The 6,561-nt window shown below is 42.8% G+C and overlaps 1 long non-coding RNA gene across 1 annotated transcript in view; it reads right to left on the bottom strand.

Moving 5' to 3' along the window:
• Window positions 1–260: 260 nt before the first annotated feature.
• LOC144771969 (uncharacterized) overlaps window positions 261–6,561 on the bottom strand; it is a 32,432-nt gene continuing 26,131 nt past the window's right edge. The window contains exons 2-3 of the long non-coding RNA XR_013599569.1: window positions 1,118–1,240; window positions 261–360 (exon numbers count right to left, since the gene is read on the bottom strand). This is a non-coding gene — a long non-coding RNA (uncharacterized LOC144771969). The remainder of the gene's footprint in view (window positions 361–1,117; window positions 1,241–6,561) is intronic.

Below are 6,561 nucleotides of genomic sequence, written 5' to 3'. Positions count from 1 at the left end.
GATGCCTGATTGGTAATCTGCAAAACAAAAAAGAAAATTAGAGTTTAGAATTATGTAGATGTGAGTAAATGAGCTGAAGCATTACAAGTTCTGGTAACTCTACGGTTTTATGTGTGCAGTGTGCCTCGTACATTTCAGTTCTGTTATAGTGCCGCGTTCAAGTGGTGTCTATATGGAAGTGCCTACTGCCTTACTGACACCCGTTATGCCGACTTATTTCTAATGCATTGCTATGACGGCTTAGTAGATCTAAGCCTCTGTGCTTACCGTTGTATAAACCTTGCGGCCAAACACTTCAGGCAGTTGAATTCAAAACTTGTTTTGAACAATTCTTCTACACGTCCAAGCAAACAGCAGTGTCTATAAGTTTAAGAGAGAAAGAGAAATGATGTCACAGAGAGTGAGAGAGAGAAAGAGAGAGAAAACAGCATTAAAACTGTGTCGCAGTCTGGAGTTGAGATTTTTTCTTGAAAAGACGTAGATTTACTAGCTCCTTGCATCACTTTACCCATGTTAAAAGTGACTCAAAAGTGGCGTAATAAGGTTGTGGATCTGTTTATCAGACTGTTGTAACCTATCTGTTGTCACTGCTCGGAGGTAATTATAGATTTTACAGAGAAGCTGCTGTACACTACGCACTCTGGGCCATAATATCAAGCCTGGGCGACAAAATTATCGCCACTTTATCGGCAGGAAAGTGCCGCTAAAGTGGCGATAATGGGTTTGATAATATGCTCTATGGAATTCCAATCGAAGCTCATGTTAGATGTCCTTCACATCTAACATGAGCTTCGATTGGAATTGCATAGAGCTTATTGTCAAACACATTATCGCCACTTTAGCGTCACTTTCCTGCCGATAAAGTGGCGATAAGTTTGTCGCCAAGGCTTGATAATATGGCCCTCTTTCCTTTCACAAATAAAGGTAACACTATAGTTTTACGAGTGCAGTGTACCTGTAACATTTCACTTGTTATAGTGCCGCGTTCAAGTGGTGTCTATATGGAAGTGCCTATTGCGTTACTGACGCGAAAGTGGCATAACGGCATTGTAAATATGCCGATTTATTTCTAATGCATTGCTATGAAGGCATTGTATATGTAGGCTGCTGTGCTTACCTTGTATAAACAGTGCGACCACTGGAGTTCACCACTCGACTGAACTCTGCTTCTATACGTCAAGGTATATTCAATACGTTGTAGACAATTCCATTGCTGTTGCTCGATAGGCCGTGGTTGCTTCTGAAGGATGTTTGGTGAAGGAAAGAAAAGGATATTTTGATTAGTCATTGTAAACTGAGTTGCGTAACTACTGTCAAAAGTGAATTTTAATGTGGGTTCTTAATATTCCGTAGTTAGACTGTTGCAGCTCCAGCCGCGGCCGGTAGTGGGAGTACCGGCCGGGCGGTGACGTGGGGAGAGGGAGGGGCAGGGTGGGGGGTAGTAATATATGGAATACGGACTTTAACAGGTAAGTAAGCATAATAATGAATAAAACGAATTTCGCTGTGCGCACTGCATCACCAAATGTGATGCAGTGCAAGCAACGAAATTCGTTTTATTTATTTTTATGTTTACTTACCTCTTAAAGTCCGTATTTCATACATTACTACCCCCCCTGCCCCTCCCCCTCCCCACGTCACAGCCCGGCCGGTACCCTCACTACCGGCCGTGGCTGTTATCGCCACTTTTATCGGCAGGAAACTGCAGATAAAGCGGCGATAAGGGGCTTGGTAGTATGCCCTTGTGAATTCCTATAGCAGCCCAGGTTAACACAAGAACCTGGGGTGCTATGGGAATTCACAAGGGCATATTATCAAGCCTAATAATATGTCTATTTGTATTGTGAATATATTCCGGACATTTCAGCGATTATAAAAATGTTACTGCTATTGGGAAAAAAAATATATATATATATAAATTAATACATTATATAGGAGTGCGTTCGTGTAAAATATTAAGTCGCATTTTTGTATGTAGTCAGCTACAACCCTTTGACTCCTTCTGATGCGTACTCAAGTGTCACTGCTCACCTTTTGTGGAAATCCAGCAAGTATCCAGCAAGGACTCGAAGTCCCAGGAGTCCGTGTTTGTCTACACCTGCACCTGGGGTTGAGCCCTGCCCTCTGCTCACTAGCGCTATTTAACAAATTTCTGTATCCGCTGCGCGGGAGCGCGCAGGAGCGTGCCAGGAGAAGCCCGGGACAAGGGCGGGCCGTCTAGGGCCGTCAAAGGCAGGAGAAGGCTGGGCTGGGCCACTCCCGAACATTACAGAACTTTAAGGCGTATATTTATGACATTCTATACTGCCAATCATTGTTGTATTATTGAGTATTGATATCTGGTCGAGGTCTAGCTTTAATGGCAACTCGCATAGGAAAAGGGAAGAACTAAGGGGTGGGGGGGACGGTGAGTGGCACGTTGGACCAGTTCATTACCAGGGCAGCTTCTGTCCTTGAACATGAAATCGCCATTACTGAACGGCGTCTCTCAGTAGAACCAATGTATGCTAGCCGCTCGTCCCTTGGGCCGCTAATGCTAGCCACCTCCCCAAATGTTGTAGAAGGGCACATTGATAGGAATTTTTTAATCAATGAGGAGGATAGCCAATTAAGTTTAGATGAAAGTGTGAATGGAACCAGAGCAGGCTCCAGCAAATGATGACCCACGCAAAATTGTAATAACTTACCCACAGACATGGGCTAATAATGCAGACAAAATAAAGAGAAAAAGAGTGGAGGACGCCCAAAAGGGGAGAAGTTCCAAAATACCGAAAACAACTAAAACAACGCACATGGAGGCAGGGTCAACTACGAACACTGCTCCAATAGTGCCAGGTGTCGTCCCACCGGCTGATTACCTAACGACCCCAAATGACAGCGGGGCAATTAAATCCTCTTCTGCCTCTCATCCAGCTGGAGGATCTATCACCCAGATAGAGCAAGTTGTAAGATCACTGATTCTCCCACTCCTTGAGAGGATAAAAGTGGTTAATGAAAGGCTGGAGAGGTTTGAACAAACTACCCTAGACAACTTTTTCTTACTAAAAACATTGATAAAAATGGAGGCAAAAGAAAGATTGAAAACTGATGTGACTTCATCAAACACACCAAAGGTATCTGTAATGGCTCCAGCTGCTGCAGCTAGCCAAACAGCCATGCAAACTTTAGACACCATAACACAAAATGGCCTCATTACTACCAAACAGACAAATATAGCTCCTGGTAAAGGGATACATAGACCCAGTAGCAACACATCTAGGCGAGAGCTGGAAAAGCAAACTAGCCCTAAAAGTATAACAAATAATCCGGAAGCGAAGGGCAGCAACGATAAGCACGTGAAATCCCCGTTTGTTGGTGTTGACTTACCGCCTGATTCTCTACCATACGTTGTTGTACTCACCGGTGTACCTGCACTGAAGAGTGGAAAAACCGAATCCTACCAAGAACTAAAAAATAAAGTGACATTCTGGCTAAATAAGAATAGGCCTCTCCCAAGAGATATGAATGGAGAAGTCCTGCTTGTCAGAAGAGTTTACTGGGTAGGCCGAAGACCCAAGTATATACCCGGGGACTCCATTATTGTAAATTTCAGGGATAGGCGTGTAGCGAGATTTATCTGCAACCAATGGCTTTTTAGAGACTGGAGCGGAATCGGTACACAAGAATTAAGCTACTTTTATAATCTAGTAGCTGTGCCACAACCGGTCCATCATTCCTTGGGAGGAATAAAGACAGGGATGATGGAAAGATCAAACATTAATTTCCCTGTTGTTACTAGCAATCGTTACGCAGAGTTATGTGGGCTGGAAAAAGTGGAATGACTGGGAGAAGCAGGATGGAACCTAGTAGCTCCAAGGGTTGGCGCCTCAATCCGGGTGGGTGTCAACATCAGCACGGGTGATCCCCAAAGGAATAAACAAATAGCCCTAAACATTAGATCAGGTTACATTCAGAGGACAAGTAGTATAGAAGGGAACTACCTGTCGAATATTAGTACATCAGATATGGTCCTGAATAACGAAGTTGTAAAAATGGGGAGCTTGGAGAATAGCTTAAAAACTACAGAAACAAAGGATAAGATCAACAATGCTGTTTGGGAAAGGAAAAGCTAAGGTAACATATCTGAGGGTCTGAGTCTAACTGAACTCGAACAGTCTGTAAATGATGATCCCAAAGTACTATTGTCTGAAGCAGTAGCAAGTATGGAAATAAATATACTGGGCTCTAGTACTCAAGCCGAGGTCAAAAAGTCCTGGAATATTGCTGGAATAAGGAAAAATCTGAGTGACCCCACATGGCATGAATATATTGATAATGGGGACATTGTATTATTCCAAGAAACATGGGGGGTCAAAAACTTTTTTTAAATTGGCTATAGATCTTTCTATGTACCTGCAACTAATGGGAACAAAGGAAGACCTTCGGGCGGTCTGATAATTTGGACAAAGATCACACTAGGAACAACTTGATTGTAATAGCCCAGACATTCTGGTTATAAAGTTTACAGATACCAACAATAGAGAGGTCTGCATCATAAATATTTACAACAGACCCCTGGCCTCAAACAAGGAATCAGAGACCATATCACAGCTAGACAATATTATTTCTAGATTTGACCACAAGACCGTGATGATTATAGGAGGTGACTTCAATCGGAATTTTGAACCTATAACGGGTCTAGAAAATATCCTTGAGCTGGAAGACAATGCCAACAATATCCCCGGAATTGAGACCAGCTCAACAGTATCCTGTTCAAAAGCTGCATCTCAATTGCTACGTCTAACAGTGACATATGGCCTGCGTGCTTGTAATGGCCGCTTGACATCAGACAGCCCGAGTAAACCTACTTTTAGACGGGGCAGCTGTGCTAGCCATTTAGATTATATTATGGTATCAATAACCCTGTGGCCGATGATGATAGACCTGGTGGAGGAAGATCGCATAGAGAGCGACCACTATCAACTCAACTTGACCCTTACAAGTACATTCATCAAGCTGCCTGCGGAGGGTATACCTCACCCTCAATGCTCGAGCACTGACCCTTTATTGTCCAATAATCGCAGAGCTCTGAAGTGGCCCGTAGTTATGGGAAATGATTGCATCACTAAAAAAATCTACGAGCTCTATGTAAAGCTAATGTCCCCTATGGTTGATTGTCCGGCCCAGAAAATTCCTTTAATAGAGGTTCATGGAAAAATGATACTGGGTCTTGGAGAAATACTTACTAAAGGTATTAAACGAGTAAACACTAGGCAAAGTAACCTATCAAAGAATGGATCATGGTATGACAAAACATGTCGCCATGCCAAAGCGGAATTGATAGTAGCCACAAAAGGTAAAGATATACCAACCTTAAGAGAAAAAAGGAAGCAATATAAGAGGACAATAGTAATGGCAAAAAAAGTCTGGGATAAAAAAGTCTGGTCAGAATTGTTGGAAGCATGTAAACTAAAAGACCAGTCTTCATTTTGGGGTTTGCTAGCCAGGGGAAAAAAAGAAGGGACCCCGTCCAGGGATATGGAAGCAAACGTGTGGGTCTCACACTTCTCCACATTATATTAATGCGGAGAAAACGAGCAAAGGTGTAATGACTAGGATGTAGGATTAAATCCAAGTGTGACACCCCTATCGTTTAGTATGGCAGACACTGAGGCAGCCATTAAGGCAATTAAACCTGGGAAAGCACCAGGTCTGGACAGGATATCTGGGGACCTCTGTAAACATGAGAACATGATATGGGCTCCTTATATTAACCTTCTTAGTAATGAAATTGGGAGGGGTGCTCCTATCCCTGAGACATGGAAGGGTGCGGAAATTGTGACCATTTTTAAAAAGGATGATAGACTAAATCCGGCATATTATAGACCCATTAGTTTGATTGACGTTTTCCAAAAGGTATTCGCACACTAAGTATTAGGTAAGCTAAGTGCTTGGATTCAAGAAAATTCTATTTTAACCAAGTACCAGGTGTGTTTTAGAGGAAAAATTAGCACTGTCGATTAAGTTTTTAGATTTTTATGTATAATTTGGAAATATATTAACATTAGGAACTCCCATCTGCATGTGGCTTTTGTTGACCTCAGAGCGGCCTTCGACCTTGTCCCAGAGGTAACCTGTGGACAAGACTAAGGGATCAGGGTGTCCCTGGGGACATTCCCGAACAAATTATTTGGTTGCATGAGGACAACTATGCCAGGGTGAGGTGGGGCCCAAATGGAGAACTATCGGAGCGTATAGATATAAAGAGAGGCAAGCCAAGGATGCGTGCTGGCACCGACTTTGTTCTCCTTGTATGTTAATGACATACCGGACACCCTCTTGGGCTGCGAGCATAACTCTCCCAAGTTGGGTGGCCAGGTAGTGTCCACATTATTATTTGCAGACGACACTATTTTAATCTCACAGACTCCAAGAGGATTACAGAATTTACTTGATACTTTTCAATCCTACTGTGAGGACAAGAGCCTGGAGATTAATTCGTCTAAAACGAAGTACATGGCAATTAGCCCCCACAAGAGTTTTAAAAGATTAATTACTGTTAATAATGAAATGATCGAATAT

The sequence above is a fragment of the Lissotriton helveticus genome, chromosome 8, assembly GCF_964261635.1.
Source record: "Lissotriton helveticus chromosome 8, aLisHel1.1, whole genome shotgun sequence".
Lineage (NCBI taxonomy): Eukaryota > Metazoa > Chordata > Amphibia > Caudata > Salamandridae > Lissotriton > Lissotriton helveticus.
This window is presented reverse-complemented; position numbering and strand designations above follow the sequence as displayed.